The 18,242-nt window shown below is 42.3% G+C and overlaps 1 protein-coding gene and 1 long non-coding RNA gene across 4 annotated transcripts in view; one reads left to right on the forward strand and one right to left on the reverse strand.

Annotated features, from left to right (window-relative positions):
* Positions 1-5,541: 5,541 nt before the first annotated feature.
* The window catches only part of LOC109512664 (uncharacterized), a 57,343-nt gene continuing 44,642 nt past the window's right edge, over positions 5,542-18,242 (reverse strand). The window contains exons 5-6 of one of the 3 annotated variants that reach the window (XR_002167572.1): positions 11,744-11,829; positions 5,542-5,564 (exon numbers count right to left, since the gene is read on the reverse strand). This is a non-coding gene — a long non-coding RNA (uncharacterized LOC109512664). Of the gene's footprint in view, positions 5,565-10,767; positions 11,830-18,242 lie in introns of those variants that run through there. The other 2 variants (XR_002167571.1, XR_002167570.1) reach the window with 2 other exon arrangements.
* The window catches only part of LOC109512663 (cartilage acidic protein 1-like), a 42,060-nt gene continuing 41,721 nt past the window's right edge, over positions 17,904-18,242 (forward strand). The window contains exon 1 of the mRNA XM_019864562.1: positions 17,904-18,030. The gene's annotated coding sequence lies outside the window, so the exon portion shown is untranslated. The remainder of the gene's footprint in view (positions 18,031-18,242) is intronic.

An 18,242-nucleotide genomic window follows, 5' to 3' on the forward strand; every position in this document is an offset into this window, starting at 1 on the left:
AGCTTGTACCCAATATAAGATGTATCGATAGAATATTGTTCTTTCTGTTGAAAATCGATCTGGGGGGCATTTTAGAAACACTTATTGGATCATTTATGGATATGAAAAGGTGCTTTGGAATTTTCCATCGGTATATCAGACAATGTGGGACAGTTATTTTTTTTATTTTTATATAAGAGTGAAATTAAGTCATTTATTCCTTGGCTGTAACAATTATCATCCCAACAAGTTTTTAGTAATAATTTTATGTAACAAAGCACTTTATCTTTTTTTTTTTATCATCAATATTCTTTCTTGTGCTCATCTTTTCAATCAGCGACCAATACCGATCAATCCAAAATATACATATATATCGTTTTTCTGAATACAGTGAATTATAAAGTTAGTGTTTTCATATGCACATGTACTATTTATACTGATATTTAATTTATTCAGAGGGCTCACGCAACATATTCAGCAAGAGGTTTGCTAGCTAGAAGTTTTTTTTTTCCTTTCCATCATCCGTAGCTGTGGGACATTTATAAGATTCAGAGGAATGATTCTATTTTAAATGTGGTTATTAAAACGCAATCTATCTATAAAGGCCTTTTAATTATGTCTGTTTGGTTTAGTTTTAAGGTTACGACGATAGCGTGTGCTTTGATGCACACTGTGGAACGGCTGCCTATAAAATTATAGAAAAAAAAGAGGCTGACATAATTGAGGAGGAAGAAAAAGATGATTCCATTTTTAGAAAAATCCGTTCAATTTTATATGAGTGAAGTCAGAATAAGAGAAACAAATTTCTGGAAAAAAAAGTTGCTTTTTTTTTTTTTTAAAGTCAGAATAAGAGAAACAAATTTTCTAGAAAAAAAGTTGCTTTTTTTTTAAAAGAAAAAGACAAGATAACTAAGATACATCTACGAAAATAAAATGGCAAACACTAACCAACGACTTTTCTCTCCAAAATAAACAACTTCTTTCTCGTAATCATAGTCTTACTTTCAAGCTTGACAGTCATTCAACTGCATTTTGCAAAATACTAATAATCCTTTGCTGAGTTTATCTTGTTATATAACAACGGCGGAACTCTTTATCGGTAACATCCTAACAACCATTTACAAGGAAATTGTGTAAAATTTAAATAAATCAATAAAACAATAAAAAGCACATTTGTCAAACTGTTTATGAAAAAAGGCAAAAGCAAGTTTCTACTCGTCGGACTCATCCTTCCCTTATGTTAGCGCTCTAAATTAGCCTTTCATTTGCTTCCAATTCAAAGTCAACAACATTACGCCAAACAGAAACAGGCAGACTTGAAAAGGACCGTTTGCTCTTGCTTTGTGCTTATGTACGATTGCTGTTTATTGTCTGTTCTGTGTGTTATTTAAAATTGTATGCGTCAGTCACGGGGTTCAATGCTCATCAAATGACTGGATGAAAACCCCCACTGTAAGTGTAGCGACCTGATGGCCAGCGAAGAGTGTGAGCCAAATGGTGCTTCTTGAAAATCTCTCCCCTTCATAAAAAGCTGAGCTCTCAGGGACTTGGACCTCATTTAACATGTCTCCATGTGATTGGTTGCATTTTGCTGTGATGCACACGCGCGCGCGCACACACACACACACAAACACATACATGCACACACACACTATGGTCACCGTCTGTCCCCCAGTTTTTCTTTCTCTGGTGCAAATGTATAAAGGTGATCATTGTATTTGTGCTCGAAGAAACACGGGATGATGAGTGTGGATAAACACTGGCTGAGTCACTTCAAATCACCCATCCATTCATTCAACATGACTGTGAATTAATAAAACTTCATTGTCATACACTAAGTTGCCGCCTGCTTTGTGTCTCCTTGCTGTTGATTTCCGCTGAAGGTTTTGTTCATTCGAGAGGACTTGCCACGATGAGGATAAAACCATTGTCGCTTTTCTTGCATTTTTGACCTTAGTAATATTACTAGATATTGATTCTTTTTTTTTTTTTTAATGAAAAAGAAAAATGTTATTTCACAACAAGGAAGTCATTTTGAGCTAAACTGAAAATTCTGATTAGAATGTAAACTTGTTGGTTTGGGCGTTTGGGGTTTGGGCGATTGGGGTTTGGGAGTTTGGGGTTTGGGCAATTGGGGTGATGGCAATTGCAGGGTTCCCACTCTTCCACTTGCTTTTTATTTATGGACCTTTTAAGGACTTTTGAGGGCTAATTTCACAATTTTTAAGGAATTTTTCTCCATTCAGCAGAATTGATCACGTAATCATCATCAGAACTGATCGGAGACGGCGGGAAAAGCAGAGCAGGAACCAGGAAGGCATGTCGCCCGACAGCGGGGTTTGAGGGGAAGGACGCCAGGCGCATTTTCTGACAAAACAATTAATTGGAAGGGTGGGGAAAATGACATACAGTACACAAATGAAATGAACACCACAGGTTAATTTTAAATGCTTTTTTATTGATTTTAGGAGCTTTCCCCGAAAATTAAGGACAATTAAGAACATAATTTTACAATTTCATTTTTTATGGATTTTTATGAACTTTAAGTACCCAAACCCTGGCAGGGTTCGATTCCGGCTCCTGCCTGTTCTCTTTGTGCTTGCGTGGGTTTTCCTCGGGTACACCGTTTTCCTCCCATATTCCAAAAACATGCATGGCAGGTTAATAGAACACTTGAAATTGTCCTTGCTGCAAGTGTGTCCGCTTATGGGTGTTTGCCTATGTGTGCCCGGCGATTGACTGGCAACTAGCTCAGGGTGTATACCCGCCTACCGCCCGAAGACAGCTGGGATAGGCTCCTGCAGATCAGATGGATGGATGGAAAAGTTTTTGTGTTTTTGCTTGTCACCAGGAAATTTTGACCATATTTAAGATTCCCTCGTGACAAGAAAAGTAGAGGCCAACAAATGTGCTGTTTTGGGCCCACAGCAAGCTGACTGGAAGTAAGTTGCAAGCGTGTGGCCAAAAAAAGCCAAACCCTTTCAAGCTGTTCACCTTCATCCTTTGCAAACAACGCCTTCCCTTTCCCGTCCGAGACAAGTCGACAGCTCGCCAAACTATTTGAGTAACACAAACACACTGAGTGTCCTGGAAGTGATGCCCAAACTGCAGCATATCAAACCAGGTAGAAAGGTGTGCGTCTGGGAAGGAAATGTCATCACCAAATGTTTGACTTGCTCTTAGTTGACAAGTCCACCCAAAAATAAAACAGAGCGTCTGTGAAGTGGTCTCTCGCCGACCGGGATGAAACAGCTGTTTGGTAAATAGGATGAAAGCGGAGCACCTGGGTCGCTCCATTTGCCCACCTCGGAACGAGCTAAACTTATCTCCAAACTGTCTGGAACATAGCAATAAAGTTGTGGACATACAAACGAGTCACATCCAGAGTTAAAAACCAGCCAACCAAGGCATGATTTACACTTTCGGACCGAATGCCCAAAAGTGTTGACCAGGCGTACACCAACTGGCACCAAAAGTCAACTGAATAAGACAAGCACTGTAGGAAATTGATGGACAGATGGATATCAACCATCATGGCAGATTGTTGTGCTCGTGTTTTGCAAGTCTGCCCACTCATTTGAAAGGTCCTGGGTTCGATTTTTGACTCAGGCCCTTCTGCATGAAATTTGCATGTTCTCCCTGTGATTGGATGAGTTCCTCGAGCATGTTTCACATTTCAAAACACACATTTTCGGTAAATAAAAGCTTCAAAATTGTCCATAGGATGTGAATGTGAGTGTGAATGGTTGTTGGTATATGTGGCTTGTATTTCGGCTGTCAAAGGTGTACCCTGTCTCTTCGCCAAAGACAGCTGGGATAGACAAGCCCAATCGAAGACGGATGAAGACAAAAAAAGCCGTAATTAACTGACCGCTGCTCAAAAAGGAGCTTGTCAACGCGTAGATACCATGAGCACTTAAAATAGAGAGGCTCATAAAACACCAACACGATGCATCTAGCATGTACACAATCATGAATCCCTGTTACATAAATGACTGTATTCAGTAGAGGTAACTTATTCAACACAAACAAACCATCTTGGCATGAGGCTCATCGAAGTAGAATCAGCTAGCATATTAATATTAGGAGCTACATCGGGAGAGAAGCAGAAACAGACTGTACCACCAGTACTACCACTTTTGAATGTGAACGAGGACTGACAACAAAAGAGCACACCTGAAACATGGACGAAAAAGCTCAGTCAATGAACAGAAACTAACAACATCGAGATTCAGCAAGATGGCGCCAAAGTAACATTTTCATTGCTACGCCCTGAGCACAAAATAGCAAATATCGTGTTTTCAGAAAATAACCGAGGATTCCTAGCCAGTTAGGTTAACCAGTAAAAAAAATTGATGGGTCGATGTCACTTTGTGGAGAAATGAAACTATGCCAGCAGCATAAACGTCAACCATGGTGGAATAGTGTCAGCACATTCCACCATTTTATATCGCATTCTTCATCTATGTTGAATTCATTGACTGCCACACTAGCCTAGACCAGAATCACAACCCTGCCTATACAGTCCAGATCAGGGTTTACTGATCTAAAACTGTATCACTTGATGAAACGTGACCCAAGACAACGGAATAATGAGCAAGTGTCACACATAAACACTCAACTTCGACGAAGCTCTTTCTTATTTGCAACTAATGTTTTTATTCAGGAGGCCCCCTTGGCCAACCCCACCCCGACCTGCGCGTTGGGGACCACAGTCAGCTCCACAATGGCGGGACTGTGTGCACGCTGTGAATGACAGACCTGTCCTTACAAGCTCCAAGGAACCTCCACCCTGTCATACAAACAACTGGGGTGCACGGCACGTTTTTGCCCTCATCTCTTTCGGAGGCAGTGTTCCATGCTTAGTATGCCACACAGGCATTTTGGGGTAGTGGCGTTCCGGGAGTGGATGGTGGGGGGCAGAGTTTGTGATTAGAGATATTGCTGCCTTCGCTTGAAAGTCAACTGGCAACTTCAGCCGCTCTCGTTCACTTCAGTCCCGTTCGGGCTGATGAAGCGCTGATGGGAATGCGCGGTCGTTCGCCTGTATTGCTTGTTTTCCATTTGCACGCTACGTGGGCCTGCTTCACGGCGCAGAAGCCGTCCGGCTGACGACAAATCAGGTTCAATCCACTGCAACAGTTAATATGTAGTGACTCGCGTATTTGCATGAAACCTCTTATCATAAAAACCCATTAGGAAGCACATTTAGTCTGCATGTCATGTAACCAATACACAGGGTTGTTAATTTGCACAAAGCCTTATATCATGGATGCCCAAACTATGGACTAAGGGACACTTATAGACTGTTGAAACAATAATTATATTTAGAAATAAATTCAAATTTTAGTTGCAGCAGCAAATAGCGTGAGTCAAGATTTCTGTATGTCGTCCTTGGAAGAAAAGTCTTGGACACTCCTGCCTTAAAACGGTACACCAGGGATGGGCAAACTGTGGGTCCTTTGACAGCATTTTCCTTATTTCCGCAATTGAACGTGCCGCAATAAGATAAACAGGCCCATCCTGCGTAACAGTGCGTTTAAATCTTGAGTCAACATAGCTGCATCAGTTGTCACACCAGTGTGCTGAGATGACCCAGACACATGGAAATGCAGAGTTGAAAGGAATTTTCTAGTAGGTGACATGGCATGACACCGTCTTGTGACTGGCTCCGTGTCAGCCTCCAGATATTTTAGACACTTTAAAACTGCATTGGTGAATAGATCATTTGTCGTGAATTTTTTTTTTTTTTAATTGCCATTTCAAAATGCTTACACATCTGGAAAACGACTGACTGCCGCCTCTCAAAATCAGCCAGTGGAACAATGCGCGCGCTAAATTAATCAATTTGCAGATACGCCACGCACATGACACACAATTGCAAAATCCACTGCAATTTAGCGCATTTGACAAACGCTCTCATGGTTACATCCAGTTAGTAGATCAGCTGCGACATCTGGATAGATGTTAAATCAAATTTGCATTTACGCCCATTTGTGCATGCGCATGCCTTATATAAATCAAGCCCGACAAGAGCAGGTATGGGATTAAGGCATTCGTGCGTCCATATAGAAATTTCTGTTGTAGTGAGTGGAGGGAAATGTTAAATGGTTCCTGATAAGAATTCTTGCCTTACAGGACGTGTACATTGTTTGCCTCGAAGACAAAATACCTTTGTCAGTGTGCCTGCGGTACCCCGGCCAACTACGAACCCCATCAACAAGGTTCGCGACAAACATTCTTTTAAGAGTGTACACACGCGCTGCCCAGTCCCCTTACTACACCCTGACAATTACTGCTATATATACCAGCCCAAATGGGAGCCACGAAACGGCGTGATTACAGGGTGGAGCAGCAGCAAAGTGGTGGAGAAAGAGGGGGACACAAAAAAAAAAGAGAGCAAAGAGTGAAATGGAGCAGAGAAGAAGACGAATAGTAAGAAGGGATACACGATGAGGATGACAAGAGGAAGTGTGACAATTGTGCAGTCAATGATGTTATGTCATAAATCACAGCGTGATTTATTTGAGCCCAAATAGTTTCTTTTTAGAAAAAGTGAAGAGGGGCATGATTTAATTAGAGGGCTGAGCGCATGCATGGGTGACTCTTTTTGAGAAAGTCCCCATGATAATGACCTGTCTGTTTTGTTCTGTTTGTTTTTTTCTCTGCAAGAAATCAGACAGAAGAGTTTCAGAAGACAGTAGAGAGTTTGGTTGGGTTGCATTAAGATGTGCTGCCCTCTTCTGGAAAAGAGGAGAATTAGCTAAATGGAGTGGCGTTTACCAGCATGTGGACATGCTCTCCGGGCAGAACTGGAGGAAAATGGTCAGGGGGTTCCTTTAAAACTGGGATAAATGAATGCCTTTAATATTTGCCTGCACGTAATTAGCATTTGCTGCAACTGAGTCAAGTTACTGTAGAGTTAGCGAAACATTTTTTTCCTCTTTCACCTCAACTTGCCAATTCCCTTTGCCGCCTGTCCTCCCCGAGTGCTCATCTCCCCGAGAAGAGACAGCACGCTCCCATGGAAGGATTTATAACACAGGAAGTCATGTCACAGCCGAATTCCCCTCATGTGATGTATTGAGGTGCCGGCTTTAATCGGCGCCAGAACTCAGTCCCCAGTGATGAGCCTTGTACTAAATTGATCTGTCACGACACTGTGGGAAAAGTGGGAAGTCCGCTCTGGATCTACCGGCCATTCCTGCCCAGGGGGGTATTAAAAAAAAAAAAAAATCACATTAACCAATAGAGCACTTTCTATTGTATGGGGGGAAAAAAGCACGCTCCACCTCACTTCAGCGGCTCGCATAATTGGAAGCATCTTGGCAAGAAGATAGCATATCAATGGGCTTGCACTCCAAGGACATACAGATAAGAAGAGGCTGCTTGGCTCAACATGTCCACGACAGGGTCACTCGCTTTCCGGAACGACACAGCAGAATGGCTGTTGATGCACATACAAAAAAACCCCAAAAAAAACAATTAACGTTGATGACTTACTGTATGTGAGGAGCCTCGGAGAATGCTTCACTCGTTATCTTACTACGGTCGACATGCATTTTGAGAATCCTTTGCTCCTACTTGAATGAAAAGAAGGCAAAAAGCTCTTCAGGAGGCGACCGTGTTATCGTGAAGTGGCACATCATCCGGTAAACTTGCACATACTAATTCTATCCATTACAAGAAAATGATTTTAAACATCCCTTTTTAAAAAAAAATTTTTTTTAAGAACACTTGCCCTCATTTGGATATCGCGGGTGACCTGAAGAGTGGGATGCAAGCTGGACTGATGAGTCGGCTGATATCTATTTCTTTATTGTAGCTCATTATGAAAAGATGGGGAGTGAAGATTTGACATTTCTAATTTTGCCATTTGGATTCTCAACAATGGTTGATAACTGAAATAATTAATGAAAAGAACCCCGCCCCCCCCAACCCTTTAAAGATTAACCAAAACGGAAACAACAGAAAGGTCATCATCCTCTACAACAAAAAAAGCCCCTATTTAATTATTTCATATTTCATTTTTATTTATTGTTTGAATTCTTACATGTTCTCAAACAGGTTGTAATGTTTAAATATTCATTTTCCTGTGCGTCACCATGGAGAACGTTTCATTTCTTGCCTTCGTGCAACGTGAGAGTGGCTGTACAAGCAGGAACTGTCAACACACACACACACACACACAAACACACATTCCAAACAGGCTCCCGTGCTTTACACCCTAGTGCACTTCCCTTATTATTTAACACGCAGCAAGCAAAAAAAAAAAAAAAAAAAGGTCACATGTTGCACTGCACTTTGTCATATCTCCTTTGAACCGAGGTTCCAGTTCTTCTCTTCGGGTTGTTGAAGCACAGGGCTGGAGATGAAACAAAGCATGTGCTAATGTTTGGCCCACGCCGGTCCCGAGTATCTAAATCTTAAAAGGGTGCCGTCATGCTTACGAAAGAGAAATGCTGGAGATGTGCGTGAGTCTTCCTAAAAGGTGTGCATCAATCAAACAGTTGCGTGTCTGCGAAGCACACTGTAAAGGTACTTTTATTGACATGGGCATTCTAACATAGTGCAGATATTGACCTCGGCATTTAATCCATAACAGTAAGCATACACCTTTAGTGAGACACGGAGGCAGGGCGGGATAGACGGACGGACGATCGGGGGGTCGATCGCCCACTTCACAGCGGCCAATTTTACATCTACCGCAAATGGAGATCTTGCAGTTCCTTGTACATGTACTTTGCAAGTATTGATCTCCATCGCGTGAGTAAGTTTATCCTTGCACCATGGAGATCGCGCGTCTCTCCCGCGCTGAAAGGGAACGAGAGGATCCGCTTCCATTGGTCGGGAAGCAAGTCGGGTGTCTTCACGCCCACATTGGCGCACACGCCCGTTTCAAATTGCGGGCTTCTACGAAAATACCATTAGAAAAAAAAAATTCAAGCACTACACTTGTGCTGGGCATGAAAATAGGACCCCAAAGTCTTTCATTGTATTGTATTATTGTGATTCATTATATGTCGATAAGTGTTGTTGACATGAGATGTTCTACGGTTCAGATTCTGAAATATTTGCTGACGCCATTTGTTTTTCATTATTCATCCACTGTTGCCGTAAATTTAGCAGCCTTACAGTATTTTTACAAGCAAAAGTTCACATTCAAACAGTGACCCTTCTATGGCACAGGTGTCAAAGTCAAGGCCCGGTGGCCAGATCTGGCCCGCCACATCATTTTATGTGGCCCGCGAAAGCAAATCATGATGTCAAGTTCCATGATGCTTGCTAAAGTCTGCACCAAAATTTCAAACTGTCCTATATAATCCGCAATAACAGCGATTATTCTTGACTTTTGATTTTAAAATGAGTGAGTCATCAATTTGTTGTGCGCTGTGTATGTAATATGTGGAGGGGATTAAACATTTATATGGTTTGCCAAAATTCATAAAGGCGCTCCAAGGGAAACCGTAATGACAATGTGGCCCGCGACAAAAATGAATTTGACACCCCTGCCCTATGGTCTCTATACTTTGCTCCACTCCACTAATCATCCAAATTAGAGATATACAATAGGCTGGGTAATTAGTGTTGAGGCAATGCCTAGTCTTTAATGGATGCTTAAACAAACAGATTTCAGAGAAGTTTGAGAAGAAAAATAATGTATGGCCTCTGAAGGGGAGGGGTTGGGATTAATTAATATTGAGTGCAGTCTAGCTCCTCCTTCCCCCTCCTTTTTTTCCCCCTTTTTATTTTTATTATTCTTACATCCTTCGACATTATTTATACGCACTGTCACAGCAATGTTGTGATTATGGATGTCATGCGCCCGTACAGCGCTCCTCGATCAATGGGCCTGAAATTAAAGCAAAAAATGAATTTCCGCGGCGTCGGCCACATTCGCGCCTGAGCAGAAATTACCTTGCAGGGGGAACGGCTGATTACCTGAGGAGAGAACAACAGGAATGCGACGACGAAGGATGGAAGCTGCGGTACTTAAGGGTTGACGAGACGGCTGTGAGATGATATTTTAAACAAGCTGCTGTGCACTTTTCACTCGACAAAAATCCTTATGAAGTTAATGGAGAAGATTTGGATCTATTAGCTAAGATATTGCAAAGTCACGGTTATTAGTGCCCGTGTAATGTAACACCCAATGACTCGGACCGGTTTTGCAGATGTCGTAGCCTGAGCTCAATACGAGGGGCTGATTCGATGAAATGTGGTCATTATTCCCGTCAACAGCATGTTGACATGGAGATGAGGTGACGCTTATTGGAAGACTTATTAGCATTCAGCAACTACAGAAAGGTTTAGTGGCTATCGAACGTGATTGCAAGTGAGTTGGAGCCTTTCCCACTCTGGATCGGGTGCCAGCTAATTGCAGAGTACAAAGGGACAAACAGCCATCGACATTCACACGTGTGGATGCTGAAACACATTGCGCCGTGAATTTAACAACACTTGAAGGAACGTGAAAAGCCTTCCACGTCAGATAAATAAAATAACTCGGGATCCATATATGATGAAAGTTTGAAGCACAAAAGATCTGAATTGCATCATAATAATATGCTAATAGATTAGCTACTTTATTTAGCTCAATTGATTGCGCAGGTGTGCCTAATGAAATGTCGGGTGAGTAAGCTAAGAACAAAAAAAAAAAAAAGTGGAGTGATGTCAAATGTTTTTCAAACAAGTCTGCCCTTTCGGTATCCTTTCACCGGAGAAGGACACTTTATTTCCTCCCTTGTTTCCCCTCGTCCCTCATTTTTGAATCGATTTTGCTATTAGAGGTGGAGAATCACAGGGGGAGGGTGACTGGCCTGAGGTGGCTGGACAGGCTTCTTCATCTCCCAAAAGCACAAGTTTGCTTTACATCAGCCAGGAGGCGGCGACTGTCATTAAAGAGACCCGAGTCCTAATGCATTGGATTGATACCCCACTCTCCTCCTCTAAGAGAGAATTCACAAAACAAAACAAAAAACAGAGTGACCTGATATGAAGTTCTTACAGCAAGTTCAGATAAACAATCAAGAAACACTTTTTTCTATATGAAATAAGAGAAATACGAAGAAACACGTCAACTCCACACAGGAGCTCAGATTTGAAACTGGAAACGGTACCAATTATGAGTCCACCACTGTGAATACCCCCCCCCCCAAAATAAAAAAGAAATAATGCTGTTGATTTTGATCATGCTAGGCTAAATGTAAACATTTGAATTGACATATCTTCTTCGTTTATTTTAATTGCTGATTTATTGACGGGTTCGCCATATTGGAGCAGCGAGGACAGAAGTCAGAACGAGTTCTCTTTAATGTTCTTTCTCATCACATTTTTTTGCCAGTCGTCTTCTTGATTTGGCAACGCAAAACACACAAAGAAAAAGGAAACCGCTGTCTTAGCGAGCTGAAGTTTGAAGAGCTGCACGCCCGATTTGAAGAACTTCTATTTTTCCTCGAACATTTCCCTTCGATTGTACCTAAGAGGCATTCGATCCGGAGGTCCCACTGTCGTCGTTTGATTGCAAAGCGTTTCACCAAAAAGTACTTTCTTTCCCCCCTAACCTGACACATTTCATCCATCCATCCATTCTCCAAAGGTCAACTTTTCAAATCCATTGAACAAAATCCTCGGCGAATTATCCGAATAGTCTGAAAGCAAATGAAGGCCCGTCACTCAGCATTAGCTGACAACATGTGGACGTGCACTTGTACTTGTGGCAGGTTGTCAATCGAGGTTAACATGGAGAACACGACAGTGATACCCGGAGGCAGCTTGGACTTCACTTGCGATGCCACATCCAGTGATGCAAACATAATGCGACGCCGCGTCCTGATTCCACAGTCAAATCTGCAAATATGAAAGGGAATTGATTCTCGTGATGTATTGCCTTCCTCCATCAATCAAACGCATTTCTGTATTTCCTGCTCCCCCCCCACCACAGCATTTTTTTTCCTACTGTCATCTCCCCTTCACGGTATCACAACAACCGCGCTCGTTCGCAGCTATTTATTTGCTTTATTTCCTGAGATCAGCTATAAAGAACAAACACCATTAAGCCAGCCAATCAATAAGGAAACATCAGCGCTCCGAGCTCGCCTCTCCACGCAAAATAGATTTACAACGTCGGCACGGGCGAGATAAATCACATATTCATACATTAAATTAAAAAAAAAACTTGATTGATAGTAATGTGGGGAGTGTGTTATATTTGTCAGGGATTGCGAAAACAATGTTTTATTGGTGCTATCCTTCAAAGTCGGGTGAAGACGTCCGACTCCGGCGGATGAGTTGTTGCTTTGGGATGAAGAAAATTGTTACTCTAGCAACGGTACGATGCAAATAATGACGTTTTCCGGCTAACAATTGGATGTGTTCATCGTTCTTCAAGCCTCTGCAACGCCATTCCGAGTAGAGTGTGCAGGAGTGGGCTCTTTGGCTAAGTGACACCTTATGGGATATACGGAGATTGTGTCATGCATTACAGTGCACGGCGGTGATGGGAGCCTTCTGGACGAAAAATATTGCGGCATCGCGTGGGGCAGAGTGGAAAAGGTGTGCGGGAATGGGGTTGGGGAAGGGGCGCTGCCAAGGACATTTAAGAGAACTGTCAGGGGAAGTCTGATCTATTGAGGACCCTGTTGGCTGAATCTATATTTAAGCATGTGTGTGTGTGTGTGTGTGTGTGTGTGTGTGTGTGTGTGTGTGTGTGTGTGTATTCAAGTGCAGCAGTCACACAAACGCACGCTGCAACACATGCGCTCGCACCCCTGGAGGCTCAAGTAGAGGCGGCCCTCGCTGCACAGGTTCAAAGATGCGAACTGGAGCTCATCCACTCGGAAAATCAAATGTTCTTTTTTTTTTTCTATGTATATACAGAACATGAGATACAACTGAGAATTAAGAAGAAAAAAAAACCTATGGGGGGGAAAACAAGTGCTCATCTGCATTAGGTTGCGTAACATGCACGGAAATTGTTCAGATATTATATTTGGAGACGCTCAAGTGGAGATGGTAAATTACACGGGAGGCGTCTTACATCACTTGAGGCGTTTTAAATTCAGCATTTAAATCGGAGTCAACTGATATGTCCAGCACGCATTAGAAGGTCAGGGGATCCAAGTGACAACTGGCATCGGTACTTTGTTACATATTCAGGGAAGGCCGCTCACCAAAGCAGGAAAAGAAATGATCAGAATTTGCTGTAGCCGATCACTAATGCGATATTAGTAATCATTACCTTTATCCGGATTGGCAAACATTTTATATCTGTCCACAATGTTTAGCGAATACCTGCCATAATCCCAACAAGATACTTTATTTCACCCTGGGGGTGGGTCTTGGGTAGCACTTTCAACCCCACCAATGTATCGATCGGCCAAATATAGCGGCTGGTATGTGTATTTCAGAACGCAATCCCTGCTGCCGAGAAGGAAGCTCCCGCTCTGGGTAGCAGTCGCCTCCGCTAACAAGGAGGTAGAGCTACCGCTGTAGGAACGTCACGGTCGATCTGCACTGAGGCGAACCAGCATGCCTGTTAGTCAGGAGAGTGAACGCCAGGCAACCCTGCCAGGGGAACGTGTGGCGTGGGGACCATTACTGAAGCCTAACGATAAAAGGAGAGTCATACCCCCACCCCCCGCCCTCCATGCGCAGCGGAGGGTATTCCTCAAGCTGCTACACATTTTCAAGGAGGAGAGCGGTGCAGGAGGCCAACACCTCCCCATTTACCTCGCTTCTGTTGACCCTTATTCATCCCTCATCTTCAGTCCAAGAAGCTCTACTTTAGGATCAGAGAGTGGGCCACAACCGGAATGGGAGGTGGCGGCGGAAAGTGAATAAGTCAGACGGTCACAAAGCGCAACATCCTGTCTTGTCTCAGCATCCCTCCCTCCAGGGAAGCAATACAACCTACTCCGTGCCTGATAGTCACACTTAGTGCTGTCACTGGCTTGTGTCCAGTGCTGAGGGATGTCCATTATAGTCCAATAAAGAGACGAAAGAGCCATCCATCTGTTTTTTTTAGCGCTCATCCTGTTCCAGGGTCACAGCAAAGCTGCCTGCAGTCTATCGCAGCTGACTGGAAGGCATACAGTAACCTGGATTAGTCGCCAGTCAGTTGCAGGGCAGACCCGATCAACATAATATATAGGATATTGTTGTTAATGTTTTATCTGGATTTAAAAAAAAGGTTAAATACATATGTAGAAACGGACAGCAGCTCAATTAGAAATTAAAAGTCACTAAAAGAGATCCCAGGGTGGTTGCACAAACATCAGCCATGTGTAGCATCACATTATCAGTCACCTCGGCATACTTCAGAAATTCTCTTTTTCTTGGGATTTTTTTTGGGAGACACGATACCACAAGAAGGGCCAGTCCCAACGGGGCATGTTAAAAGGACTCCGATCCAAAGCGGTCAGAGCCAATAAGCACAAGTCTTTTGTTGTTTTGATGGTTTATAATAATGCCTTTATGGCAGTCCTTAGAGGGACTTTCCTCAGGGAGGGGGCACATTTGACCTGGGGAACATGTTTTTGTTTTTTTTGTTTTCTTTGGGCCATATAAAAATAAAGTGGAATTACACATTCACAACTGTAGGTGGCAGTGGCTCTTTCATCTTTTTTTTTTTCATTTCATATTTTTTAATTTCAGGGAAATTGATGCACTCCACATGTGTTCTTTGACAGACTATAACACATGTTAATAAATTTACTTTTTGTTCTAAGTTGATATACAGTGTTACCTTTACTTACGAAATTAATGTGTTCTGGAAGAAATTTCTTAACTAGAAAACTTTGTAAGGAGGGACGTGTTTTCCATGTAAATGCCCTAATCTGTTCCAAGCACCCCAAAATTCAGACATAAATATTTCCTAAAGCATAAAAATCCATCAAAATATGTAACAACTACATGTTACAATTACATTATTGCACAATAAACGAGATTGTGCATCATGTGAAAACCCCCCCAAAAAATAGAATAAAGAATAAAAATGATGGTCATTAACTTTTAACTGCGTCATCGTTTTTTTTTTTTTTTTTTGCCCTCATTAGTTCATGTTCTCTCTCAGAAGTGGTTTTTGCCTGGCGTTTTGTGAAGAACTGATCCAAGGACGTTTGCTTTTGTTGGCTTTTAACGATCCTTCGAAAATATTATAAAGAAGTCTAGGTATAACAACTTCATAGGCAAATTGTATGATTTATAGTCACGGCGGAGATTTGAGGGTTCTCTGCCTTAGGGTGATGTGTGAACGTAGCCTACCTCAGCGGACTTTTGGTGAGAGGCGGGGAACACCATGGGGTGTTCGCCAGTCACATGAACAGTACTTAAACAAACGTTTACGCTTGCATTTACAGTGAAGGTCAAATTAGTCTTCGATGAACCTGACTGGTATGTTTTTGGAATGTGGGGGGGAAACCAGAGAAACACAGTTAAAGGAGTTTTCCGATGGAAAAAATTCAAACAAATCGACCAACAACTTTGGCGGTTCTAGTATAACTGATGGTATCATCATGTGCGGCATTGTGTGGGAGAGTTTTAATGTTCTTTCGAAACCTTTCGTGTACTGCATGACCTGACACCTACAAATACCGAGGGTAAAAAAGACAAGTACAAGCTCTGTTGACTTTGGGTGTTTAACGCCATTTTACAGCTTGCTCCAATCGCAGCATGGTGACATCAAACTGACATTTTGATGTTTGTATTGTATGAGTCACAACCACCTGCCGCTGGATTTAGACCGATAGATTCTCACACAATAACAGTGGAGACAAGAGCAGCGCTGCTTTATGACCTCAGCACTTTCAGTTTGAAGCCTTCGAGCTCCGGCCACTTTTAAATTATGGTGGGAAACGTCCTTGGGATGTGAACATCTCATTTCCAGGGCGCTCGGCGTGACACACACACACACACACACACACACACACACACACACACACACACACACTCTGCAGGTTGTACTCGGTGGAGCGCGACATCAGAGTAAGGCAACTGGAAATTGTAAACCCGCAAGTGCTCTCAGCATAGAATCTCTCCTTTTTGATCAATGCCACTTTTGATTCAAATCGCTGATTCACACCAAACGACACTGGGTAATTTATCACTCTCTTAAGGCACAGTCCACACACAGGACACTTTATTAGGTACACTTTCACCATCTCATAACAGCTGATCCACCAATGTGCTTTTAAAATGACAATGACACTGAACATTCATTTAAGAACGTGTGGACGACGGAGGTCGTACTTTGTGTAGTGATTCGAAACTGATCGATGGAGACCCAAAAGTTCGTCAACAGCTAATATAAAGATTCTGTAGTTCTGGGTTTACAGCGGCATCAACATACAATGTTTCGAGGTTACAAATGGCACGCAGTGAATTCGTTTGACCGGTGGCGCAAGAATACATGGCAAAGCACGTGACACATTCAGCTAGCGCCGTCCTTACTTTTTCATTGGGTTCTTTTATACTGTATTCAGGAGTTTTTCATACAAATATTGAATGTAATTATGATCTATTTACGGAAACTCAGGCTATGTCACAACCTGAGGACCTCCGTCCAGTGAAATATTTAAATGGCATGTCAGGATGAACTTGCCTTTTATTTGGAAAATAACTATGTTGACAGGTATGCTTGAGGAACGTTGAATGAAGAAATCAGAATCAAGGTTTCAGTGAAATTCTGTGGCTGCATTTTGTGCAATTTTGATGTTCAGTAAATTCGTTGTACTGTACACTCACTTCCTCCTCAGTCTTTTAACAAGGTGCTCTGAAAGGCACTTAGAACATGTAAGCATGTGAAGGATTTTCATTTATAACATACAGTGGACGCCCGTTATTCACGAGGAGTAGGAACCAGGCTGTCCCATGGTTAGCAAAAATCTGGGTATAATTGACGGCCATTGAAATGCAAGGGATTTTCTGATTTAACACATGAAATCCATTGAAAAACGCAGATAAACAACCTCCAATATGCGTTTTGCACAAAAAGAACCCAAAAAAGAATGGGGGGGAAAAACAAACAGGTGAATCCGCTGGTGCTGAATTGCGAGTATCAAGATACCGCTGTACAAATGGTATTTAATGACTCCAAAAGCTATTTTCTAACAATGCATTTTTTTAGTCGTTCTTTTGCAAAAGTGCACCGCAACTTGGCAACAACAGTAAAACGCTGGTCCCAGGGTGATATATTTTGCAAACTACTGTTTCTTACAATTTTCCCCTCACTTATTACATAATAAGGTTTAAAAATAAATCAGAAACCCATCCCATTTTGTTCCCACTGGAACTCTTTGAAATTGCAAAAAAAATAAATAAAAAATACAACAACAACAACAACAAACACATGCTTACATTTTTATCTTTCAAAACAGAATTGGCTATGGAAAGTGGACAGAACCTCAGGTGATGGTGTTCCTAATTTTTGGGACCCATCCATGAAGACAGCTGCTAACGGTTCTCTAAATTAACAATAGTTTAGTATGCATCTCTAATAACTAACCACAAACAAAAATAAAAATAGCTACAGCCTAAAAAGAATAGTGTGCGAGTGAACAGCTTAGGGTACATTATTAGTTAGGTTGTAAAACACGTTAAGTGTGACGTTGTCATCCTCACGTGAGTGATATGTGTACTCTCTACGGCGACACGTAAAGAACTAATTCAGGTGTACGTGAAGAGCAGAAGTTAAACATCGCCTATGGTGCCTCACATGGCTTAAACTGGCTCAACTGGGAGGGTCTTCGTCCTCCTCCCAGCTGATCCCCGTTTACACCGCTGTCAACACCTGAGGGCACGCCCATAGCATCATCTGCGCCTCCTCATTGGCTGCCTACTTAAATATTCACCGTGCTTTGCGCTGATTGGCTCCGACCGCCGCTCGAGACGTTTCATAAAGCAAAACCTTCAGAAGTTGAGTAAAAGGGAATAAGTGGCGAGAAAAAAAGACTCGCGTGTGTTAACAGCGGAATCGAGAGGAGAATAAACCGAGGATAGCGACTCTTGCTGAAGGCTTTTATCGGAGTTTTCTCCCCCACCTTTCCTTCCTCCGTGAGTATCTCATTCACTTGCCGCTCGCCTTTTACTGAATGCAGGATGCGTGGCGGAAATATGCAAAGTTGAACTTGGTGCAACAAGTCTACGTATTTAAATGCGGGTGCATCACTTTAAGAATCTGCCAACCTTTGATTATCCATTTTTGAATGGCTTCACTAAAGCAACGTTTTTTTAAAATATGTATGTACAGTATATATATATATATA

Source organism: Hippocampus comes, unplaced genomic scaffold (assembly GCF_001891065.2).
Source record: "Hippocampus comes isolate QL1 unplaced genomic scaffold, H_comes_QL1_v1.1 scaffold108, whole genome shotgun sequence".
Classification (NCBI taxonomy): Eukaryota; Metazoa; Chordata; class Actinopteri; order Syngnathiformes; family Syngnathidae; genus Hippocampus; species Hippocampus comes.